At 48.9% G+C, this 25,421-nt stretch overlaps 1 non-coding gene across 1 annotated transcript; it reads left to right on the forward strand.

Annotated features, from left to right (window-relative positions):
* Positions 1 to 13,330: 13,330 nt before the first annotated feature.
* Trnav-cac (transfer RNA valine (anticodon CAC)) lies at positions 13,331 to 13,403 on the forward strand. The gene has a single exon. It is a non-coding gene; the product is annotated as a tRNA-Val (tRNA).
* Positions 13,404 to 25,421: the final 12,018 nt, after the last annotated feature.

Genomic DNA, 25,421 nt, shown 5'->3' on the forward strand with positions numbered 1-25,421 from the left:
AATTTCGGCAATCGTTCAACGGCGTTCGTTCGTACGTTCGTATCTCACATCGTTTGTAGCGCTCGGGACGTCGATTTAGGGGTTTTCCCGATTTGCGAGGCGTTCGTCCTGCGCTGCTCGGCTGCCAGAATAATCGGCTTTATCAGGGGAGCCCCAGAGGACCTCGCTTGTTCATCGCGAACGGTTGATTTATTGATATTTGAGGGTGCGATTTGTGCTATCTCTGGGAGGGATGGCTATTTATCGGAGCGTCATTTCCACGATGAAAGGTACCGAATTTGTGGGAAAATAGTCGTCGGATTTCTCTGTGCGACAATGACGAAGTCCTTGCCATCGCGAGAGTGTGTGTGCTCTCTATTCATCTACCATGGGAATCGTTCATGAGGCCCATTTTGGATGTGTTGATCGGCTACAAATTTAGTGACACGCCTTGGAGCACTTGCGCTCAGTGTTTTACATTTTTACATTACATTTACATAACATAAAATTTAGGAACTGTAGCATTCTAGGCAATGTACAAATAATTTCTATTTCATGAAGCTATGCTAACTTACCCGAAACAGTAGCGGTGCTTCCTTTTCTATGATGGGGTCAGATGCCGAAAGGTCATACACGAAAAAGTAGAGATCTGGAGCATAAACTAACTCCAACACAGTTTGTCAATAATTTAGAACTTATCAGCTCCTGTGCTCCCGTCGTCTTCCCGTCCAGATCGTTTCGTAGCCGATCTTGTAAATTTTGGTTGGTCCAAAGAACATATTGTTGTCTTTGGAGAATGGTAGTTTTGAGTCAAGTACCGCACTCGGGTCGCTCGGATTACATTGATACGAGGTTGAAAAACAAACAACCCATTCTCGCTCACCGTTAACCAATATTAGGTTGTCGGAGTAACAATTATAAAGCAACTCAGTCTAACCGGTTTCAAATGCCGATGAAATGAAGGTCGCATTGTTCACATAAATGAAGAAAATCATTGACAAAACCACCCCTTAATGAAACCCTCAAGAGCTCATTCAACATGCCCCTTGGGATGTCTTTTGAAGCGCGTGTCCTATTTACGTTGATGGCTGAGCCGAGCGACCACCAACTCCCTGTGGGTTTTACGATATTCTTTACGGCACGATAGCTCTTCAAGCAAATCGAATTCATCCCGTTTGCGGTCCGATCTCTGATCTGGAAAATGGGATTATGAATTCTGCCACCTTTGCCACTTCCTCCTTCTCATGCTCCGCCGGAAAGCGGCAGAAAGGTGAGAAAATCATCACTTCCTTTTGTGTGCCACGGAACAAGGGACCACCTTGGGCCGCCAGCCAGCCCAAGTGTTTGGGCTTTCAGCGCAAGGAGCGCCCGAAAAAACTGTGAAGCCCGAAGCGAGGAAAATAACTTCTTGCTGCCCGACACAGCGCGCATTTTGGTCAAGCATGACACCAGTTCCTGGCCTGGGCTCCGGGGCTGGGTGTTTATTTGTTAATGATTAGCCACTTCAGGCTGGTAGTGGCCACTCGAGCGGAAGAGCACACGGGCAATTAAGCCAACAAGAGACACCGACCCGTAGCAGGAACCGTAGCGGGGCAACTCCCGAGGTGTCCCGACAAGGGCCATAATTTTTAAGAATGGTTTCATGAGCTCCAAAACAGCCCGAAATCGTATCATAATGTCCGATTGATGATGGACGAAAGAACACTGACGGAACGGGCGAAGATTTATGACTAAACATGACTTGGAGAACGGACTGACCGGTGGTGGTGGCCTGCAGCGGCTTCGGCACTCCCGAAAAGCGGACCAGGACCAGGACTTTGAATGAGGATTAGGGGATGGAAAATCGAAACTTTTACAGCGGTGCGTTGTTCAGCGATCGGCTTCAAATATAATTTTTATGAATGAAGAAACCCTGCACAACTTAAGCGTTCAAAACGTTTCAGGATACAGCCTGAATGAAACAGACTTTTTTTTTGTGAATGAAAGAGTTACCTTATGGAATTTTAATCCTGCGTGATAAATGGTGACGCGGTGCGAAAGGAGCAAGTGCTGGTGGTTAATTTTCAATTGAAGTTCCTAATGCCATTAGCAGAGGCTTCATCAAAGGCATGAATTTAAGGCATTCCGGCGGCAGAAGAAAAGCGGCGAAAGTGTGTTCTGGTCCTGCCAGACCCATTCATCAACGGTTAGTTGCATGTGTGAGAAACGAAGCAGGAATCGATTCAATTACAGTACAAATTTTCGCTCACAGTGACTCTTTTTAAATCAATTCAGAGTTTATTCAGAATATTATTCTGATTTATTTTTATTGCAACTAATGTGCCGTACGCAATCAATTATACGCTTTTCAGGAATACAGTACAAAGTAAAAGCGAATATTGCTTCTTTAGTTTAGCACAAAAACCTCTTCAATTGCGTCGGATTACACCGGAAAAATAAAAAATCAAAATGCATCCGTCAATAAGGTTCTATGGGCAATAAGAAATGCAATAGTCCAATGTGCGAACATTTACAAGGTGCGTTGAGCATTCCAATTTTAACTAGTCGGTGGCGTTCTCAATCAATATGCAAAATTCTGGTAGTCATTTAAAATAATGGTACTATGTTCTTATAAATAATAAATAAAGTTTAAATCTAACATGAACGTTGACAAAGCTGCTTTCAGAGCATAATAAAACCTACAGTTTCATCTTCATCGACACACCAACAGCCTTCAACGGTGCATTGTGGTTGGCGCGGACGTTAAACAATGATCGCCAATTAACCTTCTCAACTGTCATATTACTTGCCGCAGGCTATGATTAACTGCCACGCCGCGGCGGCGCAAATAGAGTGCAACGAGTACGAAACAGCGCATCCGTTGTTCGGCGCAGAAAACGCACAATTAATTAAAGTGACTTATTTATGATAATGTAATAAACTTTCAATTGCGCGCAATTAGCTAAACGCGCAAATGTGATCGTTGCGTACGATGCGTCTCTCTCTCTCTCGTCGGTCTCTGGCTTTGCGAAGGGCGAATATTCGCCAGAACACATGCGCTGGATAACTAGCGGCTGTCCGCAATTGAGTTGTAAATTTATGTGATTTAATTGAAAACATTCCGTGAATGATGAGGTTTCGGCTCACGCCGGCAACGGCTCATTTCACTCTGATGAATGCGATAGGGTTTCCAAGAAAATGTCCGCGATCATGTGAGTTGTTCGACGATGGCAAGATCTTCCACGATCCCGAGGATTTAATGTTGAGCAACTTTACGGCTCTCTATCATAATGATTGTTACTTTTTGAACGCTTACGCTTAAAAATTCGCAAAACGCAGGATCAGTAATTATTATAAATGTGCATCACAAACACGATCAGGTGAACAAATAAAACAGAAAAAAGCGCGATAGTCAATTAATGCGCTTCTAAATATAGAGCAAGCTCTTCCCATTTAAAATCGCGATTTTTAATGCAGCGGAATGGTGGTTGAAGGTAAATTTGTCGAATCCAAGTCCACAACCTTGGTGCTGGTTGAGAAGTCACTTATCAAACAGACTACCACAAGGCCCCTTTCTAAGCGACCAGAAGGGCTGCGCTGAGGGTAAGGCAAAACATTCCCCAAACATTTGCTCGCCACGCAGCAAACAAATTAAATCAACCAGGAAACCAATCAAAATATTTTAATTCCAACAGCCTTTTTGTGGCCCTCCAGAGGCACGGCACGTTTGAGCCTCGGCGTGGCTGAAACACTGAAACAATTTATCGCAAATATCGCGCTGGCCGGTCGAAAAGGCGAAACGGTAGGACGCCCTAAAAAGCGGGCCCCCGGCCCAGGCTGCGGACGCGGAAAAGCGACGCCTTACATCACTAATGACTTGTTTCGAAAATGAAGCAATGCAGCAAACGTAAACCCGGGGCGCGTTTCCTTCGTCAAAGTGATTGTTGCATTTTTGTCGTAATTTGTCAACCCGCTTAAGATCACCTCGCCGGTGCCGTTGCCGTTCGCTGGGCCGGTTGCCGGTTTGGCGCAACGGCCTTCGTTCCGTTCACATACCTTATCGATGAGTCGAGCGGTTTTTGTTTCGCCATTGCTTCATATCACTCTTGGTCGGCGTCTTCGCGTTTCGTCCGCGCTTGACACATTGTTGTGTTGTTCATAATCGGGGCGTCTCGGCCAAAATGGCGGCCACGTGCATCATCGCACAGGTCGCGGTCGCAATCATCGGAAGCCAGTTTTTGCACGGCCTGTTGCGCTCGCCCGGACCGCGGGGTGATATTATTTTATTTCACAATTTCACCATCCTGATTTGCTGGCGGTTCTATGCACCTCTCTCAGTACGACCCGATCGTCGTCCCGGTCGCTGGGACGCGAGCGGGACCGTCGGAAGCGATTGTTGCCGCAACAGCAGCCGATGCACCGGGTTCCAGCACCAAAAAAGGGAGGAATTTTAACAAGATGTTTATTTTTATTTCGAACAATAAGAAAATGTATCCACTTGACAACGCGCTCAGTTGGCACAGTTTGTCTTCGCGCTCTTCGCGCGATGCTGGCCGCAAACTGGATGCCGGCCGGCCGGCTGAAGTTACGAACGTTGGTCCCAGCTTCCAGGTCGATATTTTATTGTGGCGTTTGGGCTGGGAGTTAAAGTATGACACAGTAAATTCGCTTACAGATAATAATTCGCAATACGATAGAAGCCCGAACAGATCACACGTGGCAAATAAAACTTACTCAAAGAAAGGCTTTGTTACATAAAAAAATGAGCTCCATTGAAATCGTTTTGAAGCAAGGGCAAGAGAAAGGTGAAAAGCAGTTTGAAACACTCAAAACCTATAAGAAGTATATGCAACTCGAATACAGTTGAACACGTTGGGCATTCCTTTCGATGTCTTTAGCCATTTAAGTTTCAGTTCTTTAAAATTATCCATATATTTTAGTGTGCAATGTTAACTTGTTATTCACTGTTCTGTCTTATGTTAATGTTATCGCAGCTAACAGTTACTCACTAAACTTTGACTCACGAAAATTGACAAAGTCGAGTGGTGTTGGGATGAGTTGAGTTCTGTCTATGAGGACTCTGTACCATCGTCAATCAGCGCTTGGCATCTTGGGAGAATATGAACGTTTGGGGCGTCCAAAAACTTCAACTACCGTCTAAATCATCGCCAAAGTTCATATTTACAATCACCAAAATTTATCATAGTTGCAATCAAGATTTAGACGTCTGCTTTACTCAGAAGATATACTTCATCTGAAAAATACGCATTTGAAGGGCAGACATTTTCGTCTAATGTAGAAACAGTAACCTTCGTGAACAATGCTTGTGAGTGGAATAAGTACTACTTTTCCGAGTATTATTTCTATTTTTATTACTACTTTTAGAGATGGGAGCAGGGCTGGCAGAAGTGTCCCTTAGCTGACTCTGTTGAAAAATTTACAAAAATTCACGCAAAATGTCTTGCATCTTTGTTAGGTCGAGAACTTTTCAGACCACCTTCGTGAGCGGTTGTGGACTCTTGTGTCTTGTGTTTAATGATATCGATGCTATCAATCCGTTAGCATTATAAGCGATAGTGAGCCTGCCTGATCGATCGCTGATCGCTACAATGTATACTTCTACGCTCGGGTGGCTTACCTTCAGACAGCAGATGGTCAGACTTTGCTGGAATAGGATGCATGATATCTTACTTGAGATTTTTGCACGCTTATTTACTGAAACACATGTACGTTTACGTGCGTCCCGAAATGGGACGGTCGGCAGAATTCCGAAATGGCAATTAATGGTAACGATAATTCCGTCCCGTAAGGTGATTTTAAATTATCGCAACGGCTGCGCTGCGCCGATCGATAGATGCCGAACGGGGGACATTCACGAGAACACTGGGACCCCATTCCTTGGAAGGCGTCCGTGCGTCCGAACGCCTGTGGCTACGTGTCAGTCAATCAATAAACGATCGCTTAGTTACAGCTCTATTTGGACGGGCGGCTGAAAATCTCCATTAATCGCTGCAAGGTGCGTGCAAACGCGTGTACTAACGTGATGGACCCCGCTGATTGGGCCAACTTCGGGGTGGCTGCCAACTCCGAACCGCCACGGCGATTCGTGGGAACGTTCCACATTTCGGAGCATGGCGTATGTTGTGCAACGTGTAGCGCTGCGGCCAACAGCGAATGTTCTAATCAAGTATCATTACTCTAGCGGATTTATGTTGTCCCCATGTCCTGTGCCATACCCTGGTGGCGGTGAAAGAAAACTAAACTACAATGATCTAAAACATCTCACAAAGGTAACTAAAAACTAAAACACTCCACTGCAACCATGAGCTACGTGCGTCTCACTGAAAATGAAATGATAGCCGTTAATTACGTCCAACGGAGCCTAGATGACATTCTGTCACGATTTGAAGAAAAAAGCGGTAGCTGTCGATTGCATCGAAACGGCCGATAGCTAGGTGTGAAAGATATGCATCGACCGATCCCATATGGGAAGAAATGCGATTGTGAGTGGAACCTAATTGTGCAAAGCCCGAGTGAGCCGAGGTTGTTGGAAGCAGCGCACACGGCCGCAGCTGCAAATCCTCATTAAGCTTCCTGTGACATCTTCCACTCAACTCCGACGACGGGTTCGAGATTGAGCAAGATTAAAATGCGACGCGGTAGGTGAAATGTGATCAGTTATGCGATCCGTCCGTTCTGACGAACATCCGGGCGGATGGTGGCGCTGTTAGGCGCGCCGGAGCTCTGTTATTAATTCTTAATTAACAGTCAACAATTACATCTCATTAGCCCCGTCGGCTCGAGTATGGTACGCGCCGTAAATTGCGCTTCCTTGGCCGTCTTTGCTCGTTGCTCCGATCGACAGTGCTCCGCGCAATTGGCCGCGTGTTGGGCTTCCGTTTGCAGAATTCGAACCGCGAAGCCGCCAGAGGAACAGGTTTGCGCTTTTGGAACGTCTTCTGCGGCAGAGGCTGGCTGTGTGACCTACAAACACAACGCCGCTTGCCGTTGGTGACAGCCACTCGGACGAACTGTTCGTTTCCTGTTCGACATCATCTGGCGATGGCCGATTTTTTTTGGGGTTTTTTCACTGTACTTCGCTTTTCCGTTTTATTGGCTGTTTTGGCAAATCAAAATCAAATAAATTTCGAATCAAGTTGAGTTTAATCATTCGCACTACGCCCTGTGGTTCGCCTTTCGTCCATGGCTGCGTGTGTTCCTTGCCGGTGTTTCTCCAGCGGACCTCCGTCTTCTCCGACCTCCGGTAGTCCTTCCTGTCCTTCCAGTCGTTCAGCCCGATCCGGGAGAGTGGGCTCTTTGTCGAAAACGCCGAACCACGGGCTTATTATCTGGCCAACCGAATCTTCGGCGTTGAAACGTTAAATCAATTCGAAATGTGTGCCCGCTCCGCGTATCGAGTGTGTCGATCAAGACGATCGTGGAATTCGGTAGCTCCGGGCCGGTTGGCCGATTTTCCGTATCACGAACCCGAACCTTTTTCTTCGGTTCCACGGTCCGGCCGGTTTTCCGGCCAAATCCGGCCGCTCGACAAATGGAGTGACGGGCCGCGCGATCTTAGCGACCCGCTGAGCATATAATATCGCGGCATCGCCGCCGATCAATATTGTCAACCGATCACGGCACGGCTCCTGAAGACCAATAAAAACATTCGGCCGAACCGCGATCTTGCGATTGGCGATCCGGGCGTTTCAGCTCAACTCGGTCAACTCGGTTCCGATGGCGGTTGCGGTGCGGACCGTAATCGCGTGCTGGTGTTTCCTTCATTATTTGCCTGCTGCTTACACGGCACACGGCGGCGGTCCAGTGGAAGAATTGGAATTCATTAACGTTATTGAGACCAATGAGTTGTCGTCTAAGCGATAGAGTAAATAAATTATGCCCACATTCGGGCCCAGCGATCGGCCTCGAAGCGATCGATCTCGTCGCGTTCATACAAGGTGTGACGTGGGCTCACCAAGTGGCCCCAGCGACCCACTAACTCTACTAGCATTGGGTACGTGCGACAGATTTCGCTCCGTCCACAGATCCTGGAAGGTGGCTGCTGGGGCAAACCGTTCCGCAAATGCATTGCAATCGTTCGTTTTACAAGTATATTAAGTTCGCCTGGGTCCGAGACCGGGTGAAAATGGCCCCGCGAAAGGCGAACCCGCCCGCACGGAGGGAGTCACGGGCCTGCCGAAGTGCCGACAAATGTCGGGCCGGGTGGGATAAAGCGGTGGGCAACAATAAATTAAAATACACGATAAGTTTAATTTACATTTACACTTTTATGTTAATATAATAATCTAATTTTCGGAGTGTAAACTTCGGCCCACGTTTCGTGCCGGTTGGCCATTGCGTTGCGATTCCTTCGCCGGCCTGGGGCTTGGGCAAGTTGAGCTTTCCCGGGCCCCATCTGGTTGCTGCAGTTTGAGAGATGGGTGTTTTATTCATTACCTATGAGGAACGTACAAAAGCAATGGACTAAGTTACGTTACGTTGGAATATAATTGAGGGCACGGTAAAGTTTCTACAATTATTATGTAAAAGAATACCAATGTTGCATATGATTTTTCTGATTCAATTACTTTTCACGGGTGTAATCAAGCCAGTATGAATGGTATCCGTAAAAAGTTTATGCAAAAAGGTTTAGTTCGTTGTGACATCTGTGGCAGATATTTGGATTTGTGTAATTTTTTAGCAAAGAAGTTGCAATAAATTTCAATATAAAATGCCATAAGTACTAATGGTCATCGAACCACTTTTTATTTATCGCGTGAAAATGTTCTGAAAATGGTTGGAATTGAAGTAGATTTAGAAAAAAAAGAAATTAAGGTTTGGTATTTTAGGGCTAGCCATTTTTAGCCGGTTTAGTTAAAAATTATCTTCAGAACCGAATATGCTCTTCTGTGATTTCTTTTTACTATTTTAATAAAAGCTGCAACTTCGAGGAACACGTTTCGCAATGATTAGAAATAAACACAATGCGAAAAAGGTGGATAACATCTCTAACCTTTCTTGGAAGGTAAGTACCGAACCTTCGGCGATGGCGGATAACTTTAATTGAATTCCCGTTATTTAAAAGAACAAATGTCGTACATAAAATTAATGTCAAATCCAATTCCTAATGTTCTGCAAAACCCTTGCACCTTTCGTGTTGAAGGTAGCTGTTTGATTTGAATGATTAAACAACTTAATTTAGATGAGACCTACCATTCATTGGCTTCAACACATCGTAAGCCCCCGTTTGGCTCGAATGGACCGGTTTACATGTTTTACGTACAATTGATACACATATGCGGCCATCGGAGTTGGGCACCCTTATGAAACAATCCCAACGATTGGGCCCATGAAGTCCGCAGGTGGCAGAGCTACTACCGTTGGGCCAACTGCACCTATAAAACGGTTACGGAGCCCGTAAACCACGAGGCGACCATTGCCGTTCCATTGCCGGCCGGCTGGAGCACCCTCCCAGGGACAGAGGCCCTGGGGAGCCCTTCGTACCCGGTTCGTACTCCTTCAGCCGAGTCAGGCAATTGGCCCCGCTTCGCCGGCCGCTCGCTGGTAATTAAAATATACTAATGAGCTAATAAATGTTTGAATAAATTGTTGACAAGCATGATTTATTAATTGATTATTTCTCAACCGAATGGCCTGACAGGTTCGCCCGCCCCGCAGGTCGCCGCCGTGGCCGGTTGTCTGTTGATTCACGAGAGTGTGTGTCACTGGAGAAGGAAAGCGAAAATCAAAATGAGCGCAGCCACTGCAAAACCGCGGCACTGTCCAGCGATGGTGTGTCCTGGGCCGACGGACCCTGGGGGCCGGGTTTGGCGAACCGAACGGGGTATGCGTATGGGCCGCAGGCCGATCGGGTGCAGGTGCAGGGATCGCAAGAAGTCACGTTTTTTCCTTCGCACGATCGTTAATGATAACAATATCAATGACAGTAAAAATAAGCGGCACCGATCCTCATACATCAGGTTCACCGACGGACGGTGAACGGAGAGTACGACCTGGGCACAGTTATGTGCTCAGCATTCGCGGAACGATCGGAACGGTGTGTTATAAATTGCAGGGACTTTTTGAAATACTATAAACCGTAGAACAATAAGGTAATGCACTTTTGAGGTACAAATCGATGGAGGAAATGATTAGTTTTCATTTTGCAAATATTACCAGGCTGCTTCGTGCCTTTCATTTTTCTTTTCGCTCTATGAGAAATCCTGATTCTGGTAGCGCTGATCCAACAACAGCCCTTTGGCAGGTTGTCTTCGATGCAATCGTCCCGTTTTGATCTGACGCATCGTCCGCACTCGTTTGACACACGAAAAGAGAGAGAGAGAGTAGCTTATGAGGTCCAGTGCGGGGTATGCCACCAGCAGCAGGAAGGGTCCCCGGGACTCAATTGGTAGAGCTCATGTTATGAAAGCATGCGACAAGCCGGGCCGGGCTAATTCGAGAGCCCCCGAGCCGAAAGACGTCAAACCGATCGATCGATCGGTCGTCATATCGCGTGCCCAACACGGTCGCGATCCGTGCGAACAATGGTTCGCTTCAAGATTCCGAGGCCCCCGCACCTCTTGTCCGACGACTCCACGACGACGACGCAGGCGGACTTGCGGCCGCAACGGCCGCCGAGCGTCTGCGCACTAAATACGGGCAAATACGGTGAGGCTAAGTACTGCGGGCCGCGATTATTATCTGGCCGCACGAACGCCGCGGCCAGCGAAGAGGCCACGTTGGCAATTGATTTATTTGTGCCCGATTCCCGGAGTCGGAGCGAAGAAATTGGCAGCGCCGACGATGAACCGAGCGCAACTCGGCCGCAACAGGAGCTATCTCGGTGGATCGATCTGTCAAAATGTGGCGCGGTCGGGTTGCGCTGCATGCGACTGCGGGCGAAATCATCGGGATTCGCGCTTAAGATTGAGCATATAAATTAATTTAATTGATTTTTGCCGTTCCCATGGGTTCCGGATCGGTTGGCCTCGCGGTGGCGTTTGCCTCTCAATGGCCTCTCGCCAACCGGTGGCCTTTTATGCTGCAGTCCGTGTTCCGGGCACTGGCTTATAAAGAGATCAAAATCGCTACCGTCGCTTATTGGCAGTTGTTATACGATCGGAGTGCCCTCCTAAAGTCTCACGTTCCGGGGTAGCGATCCTACAAAGTGGCACGGACACTTGGATGCTTGCCCGGGTGGAAACCGGCCGAGGATAAATGATGCATAAAACATGGCGTATTATTGGCGGGGCAAGGTGGCCATTTTTATGCGACATGCTCCACAGGCGAACGATCAGACGGAGTACCTTCCAGGAGGTAGTTACGGTTGTTTTGGTAGCTTGCGGTTCCCTCAAAATTCCCTACTCCACAACAAAACTCTCAAAAAGTAGAACTGTGGGATGGCACCTTCAGAAACTCCAGGCTTGAAAATATGGCGTCTTCAACTAGTAACGCTACTACAAGACGACCATCTGGGCAAACCACCAGTGGCCATCCTCTGATGAAGTGCCAGAGATTCGGTGCGTTGCATCACGGCTCGGTCGGTTGGGCTTCGATGGCCATTTTGGAAGCTCCAGGACGGGGTCCGGATCGCGATCCGCGCCAGAAGCGGCGGCCGACCGGTCCCGATCGCTCACAATAAATTCCCGTCAAAGCGAGCAATCAAGCACACAATATTGGCGATAAAAATCTCACCTCAACTCCGGAGTTGGTCGCGATCCCTGCCGGCTCGGTATCGCTCTGGCAGCCCTTGGGCTTATCTTCACCAGATCTGGCGCACGTTTTGGCGCGGTTGGCGCGGTAATGGCGCGAAACGGCGTTCGGAGGCTCCCGGCCGTCTATTGGGCCGCTACAGCCGCTACAAATGGCTAGAGATTTGTTATTCCTAATAGTTTTTGCTCGCGAGTGCCTTCCGCGCGGACGGACGCGCGCGCCACCGATCGTAATCGATCGCCCGGGTCCGGGACAAATCTGGGCGGCCCGGCTTTCCCGTTGGCTTTCCTGACAGGCAGATTGAACGGCGATTTTCCTCGGCGAGTGGAGCGTCGTCGCCGTCGACCAATCCAACGGTTCCGGCCCCCGGAATGGCGATGGATCATTTGACAGACGGGAGAGAAACGACAAAACATGAAGAAATTATCACCGATCACCGATTGGACTGTGGATCGCGTCGTGCACTGGCGCACTGATTGCGCGGTGGGAAACAATCGGGACTCAGCGCAGCCAGTCCAGTCCGGTCAAGACTCGTCCGAAAGCACGCAACCGTGTGCGCAGGACCTGGTTCCCCTAGTTCCCCTGCCCAATGGCCGCTGTCCAGAGCGCGTCCCACTCGCGCTTAATTTACGGTGGATTGTAAACAGTTTAGAAGCCTATACGGCACTGTTTCATTAATTAATTGGATTCGATAGACCGATAGTAATGAGCTGGAGAAACTCGCGACTTCTCGCGCGACAGACGCGCCTCAGAGAGGAAGGGAGGAAGAGAAAGCGGTCTGGGTCGAAATGGGTCTCGGGGGGACAGTTGGCAGCGCTGGTTGCGTGCACGGCCACGACCGGTGCTCGATCGGATGTTTATGGGATTGAGTGGGTTGAAGTGATTTCAGTTAATTTGCAGCGCTTCGCTTCTGGTGTTGGCACCTCGACGATCCTCGCCAGAGAGACGCAGGGAGCCGGGGCCGCCGCCGCCAGTCCCCACGGTAGATCCATATCTTGATGAGAAGGAGTTAATTTTGTGTCGTTGGGGGCCTTATTGTTAATTTGGTCTCCCCGGGATTAGATAGCTGCGGGTGCGGGTTGCGGGTTGCGGGTGCGTGCGCGCGGAAGGTGCACAATGTGTAAATGCCAATAATCATAAAGATTCGATAACGATTTAACAAGCACAGGTTAGGCGCGCCGAGGCCGACCTCCGAGCTGCCTCCTTTAATGCTGCGTGAGCGGAAAGCGATCCAACTCCGGTCCGTTTCACCGCTGTGATGACCGCCGGTTATTTACGGCTTCATCGGGCTGCTGCTGCTGGGGATCCGTCCGTTTTTATTGCCCTCGCAATCCGCGATGATCCGTCGGCGTGTGTGGATAACCGGATCGCAGTACCAGTTTACGGCGATATGTTACCGATTCTTTTACGACCCAACGTAAAGTTGTTGCATTATGTGTAATAAATTTGCTGTGTCGATGGTAAAGTTTTGTCAACATTGTGCTCAATCGACCCCGCAGTGCCAAAGAGTCTTTGGCACAATTGTGGAACGTGATGGCTCACCTTGAATAGAGAGAAAACTAATCGAGACGACCACGATGATATCGGAATCTATTGTTTTTCTATATTGTTTACGTGCCTTAGCTGAGTCTGGTTTCTTATAAGCCATGAGAAGATCAGCGTTTCCGTAGTGTAGCGGTTATCACGACTGCTTCACACGCAGAAGGTCCCCGGTTCGAACCCGGGCGGAAACAAGTTTCTTTTCTTTTTTTTAATTTTTCTTTTTTCTTGTATTAGTTTAGGGAAAAAGAACTCCATTATTTTGTCGGCGATATCTCATAAGGTATCGATCAAACAATTTGAAGTTTGATGCTGGAAAGTCCCGCGCGATGGACGGCGATTGCGGCGGCCTGCCGGGAGATGTTGCGCACGCTCCAGGCGGAGTGGCGCGCGGAGCAACGGACCCTGGCGGCCGCTCTCGCGCGGGACAGGCGGAGGGCCGAGGCAACGGCGGCTGTATAGAACAATAAGGCTGACCACATGAGGTCACGGTCCCCCCGCGTGCGAAATCCTATGGCCCGAGGCAGCGGGGGGTTCCGCAGCGCCGGCTTGACCGGAATTAAATAAATAAAAAAAAAAAAAAAAACAATTTGAAGTTTGGGCTCGTTGTTAAGAAAACATTTCGCACTAAAATACATGTATGTGTTTGCTTATTTTTGTTTATTCCATTCAGTTGTAAGTTGCAGCGTGTTAAACATGGAAGTTCACAAAGAGAAAAATCGGTCACATACGGCAATATAGTGCGAGAACGATCGTGATAAAAGCGTGGTGAGGCAGCCCAAACGGTGGCCAAACTAGGACTAACGACCAGAATGGTTCTATTGCATATTTGGTGGGACTTGAAAGGAATCATTTATCATGAGTTGCTTCCGTATCGTCGGTCAAACACTAAATTTAGACCTCTACTGTCAACAGGTGGATAGTTTGAAGCTAGCGATTTACCAGAAAAGGCCATCAGAACAGGTGTTGTCAGGAAAACGCAAAGTCACACACGTCTGTACTGACTAATCCGAGCTTAGTTCGGGAATTTTAAGGCATACATCATCCGGACCTGGCACTAAGCCAAGATTAGCACCTTTCTCTCGTATTGCAAAACTTCCTGAGTCATAAGAAATTGGCATGTAAAAATCGATCGATATGAAAATTACTTTCAAGAGTTGTTCACCAATAAGGACCATGACTTCTAAGAGGCATTATAAAGTTAGCTTAAAAATGGCAACAAATTATACAACAAAACGGTACCTGTTTGACCCGGATCGGCCCCACGCCGAAACATCTCAAATAAAGATGGGGTTTTCACACCAAAATAATGGATTTCTTTTTCCCTAACCTAGTGTACGATAAAATATGCTAAAATATGCTTCCTGTGCTGCGGTTACTAAAACCCGTCGATGGTTTTAAAAACACAGCTCGAAAGTATGGCACAGAATTTAACACATTCCAATGCGCGTTCTAAACAAGAACAGCAACGGATCGTGATCGGGGCGGAGAAAACAGTCGTTAATGTAGCCCAAAAAAGGATCCGATTATCAAATCAGAGGCACACAACAATCCATAACGGCCGCCCGCGTCCCGTTGGTCTGACCGCGCGTCTTCCTGCGTGAAGGCTGCCAATTAGACAATTTCTCGGAAAACTAATGAGCCACCGTGATACAACATTCTACTTTATTTATATTGCTCCACATAAATTCGGTAATCTGCGGGCCGCAGCCCCTGTGGACACGGGAAGCCCGTCAACGCTCACCGTCGTCCCGGTCTTCGTCGTGGTCGTCGGGAGGCTTTGCAATAGCATTTAAATTAATATATTAACGAGGGCTCCCGGTGGGGCTCCCGTTGGCTCCCCGAGTTTCGGTGATCGCGCGGGCTCACGAAAAAACGGTAGCCTGACGGTCCTGACGGGATCGGGAGTGCCATCTACAGATCGGCCGACCGCGATTAGCCACCCGGTCCGTATCGGTCCGTTTCGATAACGAATTTCGGTGCTACCGAAATTTATTTCCCATTCCGGCCGATCGGGCTCCTTCACGATTCCGGGGCTCCACCCCCGTGGGCGGCTAATGAGTTGAGGAGTCCGAGGTTTGTGCGAGGTCGTGCTGTTTCCCCGTCAGCTGCCCCCCGCGCCGGTGGCGTTGGGGGCTAGCATATCTTCCGAGCATAGATTGAACCGATTTGATTGATGTAATTTATGGTCTCGTATTGGTTGCCCCGGGTTCGGTCCCCGGAAAAGGGGTTGCGATCTGCTGCCGTGTGTGCTGGCCTGGCCGCCTTGGGCGATCGAACCGTTGGCGTCACCGGCGGCAGTTCAGGACGGGTTTCCGTGCGCGAAACGCAAGCGGGGCCCACGGGCCGCACATAGTAACATAAAATTTATATTCCTATTTGTACCTCATGAATATTGGATGCTCGTCGTGGTTAGATCATTTTTCTCTCGCGCCGCACGCAACGAAGGTGTCGCTTTTCCTTCCCGGATTGGACGGCTAACCAGTGTTTCGCCGGAATTGAGACCTTTCGGCTACGATGGTTTTAATGATGGAGACAGAGAGAGAGCGCGCCAGATAGAGGCAGAGAGTAAAAACGCGAGCAAAACCCGAACCGACCGAACCGGGAGAACCGGGCCAGAACCGGGCATTCCGGAACGGTACGCGAGATCCTAGGTCGCTGGGACGTCCTAGGAAGTAGCGGGATTAATTAATCATGCGCCAGTCGATAGCCGTTGCCGGTCACGATGTCGAAGTCGGTCCGAAACGGGCTGGAAACTGATAACATGGTGCCGTTCGTCCCGCTCATCATGACCCGGCTCCTGCCCTAATGACTGTTCGGCTGTTTCCGACCCCGTTCGATCCAATTTCTCGGAACACAGGTAGTCTTTATTTTCGAAAAATTGTTCTTGTTATGATAATTTATGATCTGATAAGTCGCACCGCACCGCGCAGCGCAACGGTAGCATTCCTCCCACGGCCGTCGCCCGGCCTGGCCTGGCGTGCGTGCCCCCGAACTGCCCGAATGTTTGTGATTAGTTAGCAGCAGAGCAGTGGCCAGCAGCGTTCCGGGCCGGGCGTTCGATTTTCGGTCCCCCGGTCCTTTGTCGCGATCCGTGTTTTCAGCCGTCGTCGTCTTCTTCGACGACCGAACGAAGATTCCGATCGAACGAGATTAGCGCGAAGCCTCCGGACGATTAACAAAATTGTTATTAAAGGTATGCGTTAATTGGGAAAAATTCGGGAGCTACGCTTTTCCGTGCGTTCGCTGGGGCGTCGTCGTCGAGAACGGCAACACGAGAAATGAATTCCAACGGCCACAGCCACGGCCTGTATCGATCGTTTGTCATGTCATATTCAAACGGGACGATAACCCTCGGTATGCGGTAACAACTTACTTACTCGCCGGGCAAAACAAGACCGTTTAACACCAGAACAAACGTCTTAAGGGTTCGCCGGAATGCGATGCCCTTGGGTGCAGTGTGTGCCCGGGATCGGTCCCGGGATTGCATATTAGGCTGAAATAGAGCGACCTCGGGTTTTGTTCCGCTGCGCAAGAGGCTAGATCGCTAGCAAGGATCCCAAGGAACAGATAAATGTATCGAATTATTGTCGCCAATGATTTATTGGTGGCGAAGTGGGCTTTCGGGAATCGATGAACAGTGGACGGCCACGGCTCACGATAAAAAGAGTAAACGTTATAAAATTTAAACAAGAGCAATAAATGAATAAAAACGGAGCTTTTCATCCGAGTCAATCGAGGGGTCCAAGATTAACGACGATTATCGTCATGCCTTCATGCCATTGAGCTGCTCGCTCTGGAGAACCACCTTGGGACACCTTTGGAGGCCTTCCTCATTGATGGGAACACGATCTGGGCAAATAAAGGACCGGTAATGGTCAACCGAAATTTGTACGGCCAATCGAAACGTTCGATCGAGTTATTCCCAAGCCTGCCGGCGGACGGCTTTAATCGTTCCCATTCATCGACTTCGGTTCATAATCACATTCATTCATAGCTCCACTCGAACTCGGTGCCCGGATCGGATGCACTTTTGTCCTTGAGACCCAAAAAAGGAAGAAAAAAATGCTGCGATCCTGCGAGTCCGACGCCCGAAATCGAATCGTCCCTTTGTGCGCCGGTCGTGCGTCATCGGATCATTCCGGGCGATAGTTTGCGGACTGCGTACCCAAAGGTTCGAAAGCCCAAAAGAGTGGACCATAAAAATTTACGACCAGCTCGTAACCGAGCCACAAAACGATTGGGCGCTGGTCGGTTGCAAGACGTTTGAAGACCGCTCCGGCCGTTCCTTCGATTGTGCCCGGCGCACGACGCGATCCATCGATCACCGGGGCGGACTCCTGCGGACCGCCATTCCCATGGTCCGCATGAGTCCATCGGTGAGCATGACATCGGCCACGGTGGCTTTCGTTCGCAATTAATTTCCCGTCCGATCCTGGCCGGTGATGGCCGTTCAGTGAAGCGTGAAAAGTTTAGATAGAGGACACCTAGAAGTGTCGCGGCCCTCGATTCGTGTAGCAATCTAGTTTGACCATTGGTACCATTGTACCGGTCGGCGACATATTTCTTCGATGGCAGCGAAAGCGACGGTGGTGGATGGTGGTTTCGCTCCTATCGCTCGGAATCCCTCGACCTCGAGATAGTCCGTGATAGTCCGCGTTACGACCGCTGACTGCGATTGTCTGGCTCCTTCGGGGACCGGGTGATTTACGGTCCCGCCGTCGGTGGCTTTGTTTGGACAATTGATGGCATTCCAAGTCGATTGAATTGTAACTTGGCTCGGAACTAAAATTCTACATTTGGCAAGCCGCGCGTCCGGGCTTGCGATTCACATGATCGCCTCAATGCTATTCGTACTTATTGATTTTCCGTTGAAATTGTGTGATATCAGCCAATATTCAGAAAATAATAGGCAAACGTTTGTGGGCAAATTATTTTCATGAATATAATGTTAAACGTTTTAAACTACAACATAGACGCTGCATAAGAAGTATGATGAAGCCTATGTTTCTGGTGCAACTGACCTTCGTATCGATAGTGGTCGACGGATTGGAAGCAGTCAGCAACCGCCAACTGTAATAAAAAATTTCATTTAATGTCAAACGGACGGCCAAACGGTTGGATTTTGATCTGGGGAGAATATAAAACAACATAAGTGTTTATATATGTGATGATAATGTAAGCGTTTTTATCAACAAAATAGTTAAAGAGAATAATAGTTAAATAAAGATAGTTATGAATTTTTAAAAAATGACTGGAACCTCAAAAAATTATGAATGTTTTTCATATAGTACAATATTTCATCAACTTCGCCTTATGTCCAGTAACATATACCAGCCACTGTGTGGAAAAAGAAAAGAATGCGAAAAGTATTAACTTAACGACTTCTTGGAAAAATGACAATGAATTAAAAACAAACAAGATACGATTGCGTATCCTGTCAATTACTGTATTGCATTATTGTACTGACATTAGCTTTACTTAGAACATAAATCTTGTCTTTGGTAAAGAAAAAGGGCCATCGGCAAAGACAGTGGACGAGCGTCAATTAACATTAAACCATGCTTCCGTTCGCGGCTGAAATCAGGCTTCCGGTAGCGCAGCTTAACAGCCGCAGACGATCGCAAACACCACCGGCACAAATCATCCGAAAGGATTACGCTCTCCACAGAGAAGAGAAAGAGAGAGATGGATGAAGAAAGACAGAGAGAGAGAGAGACGGAGAAGATGGGCCCGAATCGAGCGCGAAGTCAAGATGGGGGCAATTAATTTTGCTCGCTCGTTTGACTTTTATTTGGCTACTGGCTGGCTCGATAAGCCCGGCTTTCGCCTAAAAACGGAGGCACGCACGACACCCATCGGACTTCCCATTCCGCGGCGGGCATCTTGCGATATCGAAGGCGTCGTACGCGAGCGCTTGGTAGCGGTATCCAATTAAAATAAAATAAAACAATTGCTACCACCATTCACGTCCCATGCTGTAACGGCTCCGGAGGGGCCGCTCCGGGATGGCAAAGACAGATCTCTGTTTTGGGGGTCCCCGTACCCGCCGTCCGGCCAAGCCAAGGAGCCCATTTTAAACGCACCTCACCGGACCAAGCGGATGGTCGTCACCTACCGGGCAGCAGGTAGGGCCCCGTTTACTCACTGATTTTTAGGCTTTCGGCCCGGGCTCGTTAGGGTGGATCGGCCGGCCGAGATGAAGATGGTATCATTAGGCTGCCTGCCTACCGGTGGCTTGGCCCCGCTCTGCCTCGACTGCTTGCGCTGTCGATAAGGTTTTCGGGAAAGAATGGACCAGGACCTGGACCTGGGTGCGGACGGCTCCCATTAATGCCGCTGCTGGTGTTGACCGCGACCGTCCGCGGTAGTTGAAAGTGAAGTGCAAACTGAAATATGTTGAAAGTTGTGAAGCATCGATTAACGATCGCGATCGTGATACGGCGCGGAGTCCGAGGCGAGGTGTGCGAGGTGGCCTCACGAAGCAGCCGGCCGGTTGACAATTTCCCCGGTCGGAGAGGCACTGCTGGTGGGGCCGGTGGGCCCGGGGGTGACACGCTGGCAGCGAAACACCGAAGCTCGCCAGAAATGTTGCTCCCCGCGGGCAAGGTGGAATTGGCACTACGTCGAACGGACGACCAGCAAAAAGGTTATTCGGATTTATCGCTGCTAATTGGGATAATAAATTGTCTTCTTCGGGATGCGGCCGCCCGGGGCCGAGGGTGGAGCGTCCGAGGGGGGAGGACCTTAGTACACGGCCCTTACCTGCGACCTGTAGTAGCACCTTTCGGTACTACCCGCCAGCCCCGCGATGGCGATTTGTTTCGCTTAATGCGATCGCGAAAGTTCGCTTAATGCGCGAACATCGTGGAGCATGCGTTGAAGGGATCCGCGCGATTAACCGGCAGTCCTGAATGTAGGCCTGAGATTACGTGTTTAAACAGTTTCGGATAAGTTTTGACTTTTTCTTGTCGCAAAGAGTTTGCGTTGACCGTTGCGTATTGACGATGGATTCTCTGGTGTCAAGTTGTTATTGTTTTTATGTTACCGCTCAAAATGTCCTCCCGTTCCTTCTGGACGGTCTAAGAAGATTTTACGGATTGACTGGCCGTCCGCCATGCTCATGACATGACCAGCAAACTGGAGCTTGGCGAGATGCATTTACTGCACGACAGCGAAAGGAGTTGAGTAAGTTTGGTAAGTTTGGCTGGTATTCTGAAACTAGTCATGGTTTTATACAATTTTACTCTCGCCATGCTGTAATATGTGGCCTTAAAATCGATGAAGAGATGATAGGTGTTCTGACTGTACTCAATCATCTATTCCAGGATCTGCCGCACGGTGATGATCTGATCAGTGGGATCTTTCCTCTTCTGAATCCTTCCTGATAGGTGCCAACTATCTCATCAAACGTCAGGGACTAGTGCAGAACGAGGGAGAAGATCTTATAGGCGGGATCCAACACCGTTATACCCATATAATTGCTGCATAATAGCCTGTCCGCCTTTTTGTGTATGACAAGATTTGATTTGAGTAATCACGTGCGCTACTCTTTCTTCTCGATTCTTTCATGAGCTCGACTACAATCCCGTCGGTGCCTGGTGCTTTGTTACTCTTGGAGTATCCGGCTACTCGGTAAATTGATCATTGAGCAGTTCATCAAAATGCTGGTCCAACCGCAAGAGGACCTCTGGCTGGTTACTGATCCGATTTCCAACCTTGTCGCGACAGCAGGTGACCCTGTTAAACACTGATGTCCACAATGCTTTATTGTTAAAGGATACTGTTTTTACGCATGTAATGCTAGTAATTCATTGTTGTTCTTTCATTTTTCATCAAATTAAACCAGAAGTCTTACTTCATTTCATGTTGCTGTATATGTTGTTAATGCTCTTGCGTTGTGCAAGTCAAACGAACCTTCCTGACTCAGTTCGTGCGATTCGATTGACGCCATCAAGACGGAAAATCCCCACATTGCTTGAGGTGTTAAGACCAACGGGCGTGGCTCACGAATCGTCCTCACTTTCAAGCCTCGGTGGCTCGGCTCACCAAACTGGGTGCAAGTGACAAAATAATTCCGAAACCTTCCGTGATGCCCCGCACACGTTCCCCGCAACTCGCAGTCCATCTGGCCCCTGTTGCCAGTGTTCACTGGGAATGTCTCACACAGCGCCCAGCGTCCGGCGGCATAGTGATTAGCATAAAAAGCAACAAAACCGGGCACCGTTTCGTCACGAAGTCCGACCCCGGTCCGTAATAAATCATTCAACAGTAACTCCTGCGACGATAAATGCAGCCGCGATAAGCCTTTCTTGGCAGAGGGGGGCCGGAGCCCGCACATGAACGGCTCCGTTCCCCCGAGGGAATGTAAGTAATTTTCAAACTCATTTTGTCCGCCTCATATTACCATGCTCGGCGTGGGGCCAGCCGCCCGGCTGGTCCGATCGGAGGATAATTTTTGCGAACCACGCAAACGACTCATTGTAATACACGCGCTGTAAATGGGCGCAAATATGTGTAAAATCATTGATGGGGCCCCTTATTTGGGAAGTGGCCGATAAACCGATCCTCGCTGGGTCGCACCGCACCGACGTGTGTGCGAGGGGGAAGGAGGCCAGCGAAGACACAAGGGGCTGGTTGCAAATAAATGCGCCTCTCCGAAGATTATCTCGGTGTGTCCTTTTTTGGGGCGCTCCGGCGAACGCACCGAGCGATCGCACCGCTGGGACCGCACTCCAGGTTGCGTAGTTGCCGCAGTCGTTTGCCCGACCGGAGTACGACAGCAACACGGCATACGACAACATTCCTGCCGTACGTCTCGCGAGGAGTCTCCGTCGGTACGGAGCGTGTAAAGTGTGAAACTATTCCACAATAACCATTTTAAACCTCTGGCCGTTCGTCGACGACCGACCGCAGGCGGAACGTTCCGCGAACAACAGTTTTCTATAATTGCACGTTGGGGAGGCTGGCAGGACTCGGTGGGGGGCACGTTCTGCCATTGTAGTCGCTGCCCCTCCACCATCATTATCATCATCGTCAACATTAATACCCAAATAAGTCCTGTTTCTATTATCGATTGACATTATCTTGCGCGGTTTGCGTGCGGTTCGTGCGGCCGCGAGGTCCTCGGACGTGTCCTTTCATTCCACCCGGCTCCCGTCCCATCCAGTGCCAAAAATGGGAAAGTGGAGGGCCAACGCACGCATGGCCCGCAAGACGCGCCGAGTCCACCGAAGCGGTGCAATTAATTGTTTATTGAATTTAAATTTTGCTACCGAGAGTAATTAGCCGAACGTGGCGAACGAACGTTGTGAGCCAACGGGCGAGACGGGCGGGGGAAAGGGCAGCGGAGAAGGAGGTTCGTAGGCCCGATACGCTTACGGGCCGGGTTCCGAGATGGTCGGCGCGAGGACAGCGCGAGGTGAGATCTCATTTGGCGTGCCCATTTAAGGAAATCGAGGCCCATTCGTTCGGTCGGCCGGAGTCGGCCGGACGGAAAACGGGTTCCCGGTTAGGGGGCCGGGCTTTTCCGAGCACGGTCCGCGCACCGGGTGGGGAGGGACCGGTTTCCGGGGGCGGTGGGTGGAAAATAAAGAAATTACAATTACAAATGCTTTCCACGGACGGCGTGGCGTTGCGCTGGTCTCCCGGCTCCGCAGAGAGAGCCCGGAGACCCGCGCAGGGTCCAGTTTTCCACCCACCACCCACCCCGCCCACCGCGGCCCTGCTGGTGGAAATGGTTAAATCACTAATTTATTGATAACATCTTAATACAATTCACACGAAAAGTCTGCGATGGCGAGTCCGCTGCAATGGCTCCGGAGCAGGGTGGATCGTAAAAAAAGGGTTACAAGGAGCCAGGTCCGGTCCGGTGTGGGGAACGGTGTGTGTGCGTGATGACAGTGTGGGCCGGGTACCCGGGCACCCGGGTTTTTCCTTATGCGACCGGTAATAAATATGAAATTTCCATTTTTCCGCCATCGCCCTAAGTGGAGCGCATTGATCGAACAGCATTTTTATAGCCTCCTCCGGGCGACTCCGAATCCGGACCGGGTCTCCGATACACTCCGATAGGGATTTGTGCGTGCGTGTGTCGAGTCTTTCGCTTTTTTTTTTGCTGCTCCACCGGTAATTAAATAACACACGGATTGCGCATTCGACGAGTGATAAAAACGTGGCCTTTTTATGAACTCGAATTGAATTACAATTATTGGAAAAATCTACCTTCGGCCGGGAACCGTTTATAGTTTGAGTAGTGAAAGAAATGCATTAACCCGTTTTACTACGTAGGTGTATAAATGCTGAGCCACCGGCTCTTTAAGATTGTTTTGCGATTCTTCAAAAAGGCTCATGCTTTATTATCTGTGACGTGAAAACGAGATGGTCATTTTAGCCATTAACGATAGCAAAAATCTAAGGTGAAAAACATTAAAAAATGGTGAGGATCGTTTTGTCGTATTTTAAAGAATATTACCAAATAAAATCGAACATATTTTAAGCATTGAATGGTAGAGAGTAAATATTGTGCCGAAAACCAGTAACGAGGTATACAACACAAATCCCGGAAACGTCCTAATATCCAGCATGCCGAACTGAAAAACGAATGAAAACATTAAATTCCGGAAGCAACTCAAAATGTCCACCATATCTCCGATTTAATCCAGTTTAATTGTCTCGAATACTTCAAAATCGAGTGCTTAAAAGGAAACTTTGCTGAGAGCCAGCCATAAAATACTCGGTTTGAAGAAGCTGAAAAGAGGTTCTCTTATTCGATCGAAGAAAGGGAACGGATCTATCATTTAATAAGCTCAAGGACATTTCGTCACTGGTGCTTAGACATATTAAAATCTAAAGTTGATGATAAACTATAGTGAGCACGATGAATTGAAATTAATGGGTCGCTTAGTCCGCCTTACCACCTGAAGATGCAAGTTGTGTTAGGGAGAACAAGAATGGAGCTTGTGCAACTTGGCATCTGTGCTCCTAGTGCCTAGAATGCCTAAAGTAATCAACTAATAGCGGTATGTTGCAACATTAAACCCAACCTAATAATCTGGTTTACTATTTCTGAAACAACGCCTAAATTACTTACTTACAATTATTTCTAATTGGCCCAAAATCATGCAGTACTATGCAGGACATCTAATATAGTTTGAGTTATGTAGAAAAAATATTCTTCTTTGTTCTTTTTTTCGAAATGTTAACTACATTTCGGAAGTCCACTTTACAGGGTCAAGACAATCGTGTATCGTTAGTTGAATCGAATTATGCGAGTTGGGCGAACCAATCTTAAAGGTTCAAAAACATGTAAAGGTACGTTGGTAACAAATGATGTCTGGACTGTCCGGCGCCGTTTCGTAGTTTTGGACCCTCTTTGTATAGCTACTTTATCTGAAGACATCTGAAAAGCGAAACGATTGAACTGCCCTCTCAAAATAAGCGTTATTCAAAGCACAGTGCGTGGAGCATTAGCGTAATTGTTGTGGTCACTATTTTATTGATTCCTAATTTATTCCGGTGAGTCGTTTTCTCCTGTCCCTCCATAGCCCTCCCCGGGAGCCACACTTTCGAGCAACGGTCACAGCATACGATCGCCACTCCGCGGTGCGTGCATTGCGACGAAGCGCGCACGAAGTCCCTGCTTCACACACCATTATGCTGGCCGGTGTTGGGACAACGGAAAGCTATTTTTCTTAATTAATTGCCAGTGCAATTGCACCGGGGCGATAAGATGGCGCACCGCCTTTTTCCTCGCCACTGGTAATTAGCTAATTTCGAGCGCAAGACGCAAGACGCGTATGGCGTATTAAAGCGGTGGCCATCATGGGCCACCGTCCTTGTGTCTTTACTTAGTCTGCCCACCGCCATGGGCCATGGGAATCGGATCGATTGGCCGGGTTTTGCCGCAGCGAAAATTATGCAATTTCCAAGCTAAACCGGCCGGCCGGGCCACGGGACCCGTTTGCGCAGACGCAGACGGTCCTGCCGGTCCGCTGGGGGCTAAGCTATGTGTAAATTCATTTGTTCGCTCGGACGCGTCCCAATGCGCGGACGCCATTTGCAGTCTTGGACGCAGCCTATCAACATCGCGAAATGGCGCGGCCACGCAACCGGCCGCAGATTAGCGGGATGATGATGTGGCCGGCGACACATCATCCCGCTCAGGAACAAATTACGGAATGCGTATGAATTAAAGATGACCGGCGGGCAGC

The sequence above is a fragment of the Anopheles bellator genome, chromosome 2 (genome assembly GCF_943735745.2).
Source record: "Anopheles bellator chromosome 2, idAnoBellAS_SP24_06.2, whole genome shotgun sequence".
Lineage (NCBI taxonomy): Eukaryota > Metazoa > Arthropoda > Insecta > Diptera > Culicidae > Anopheles > Anopheles bellator.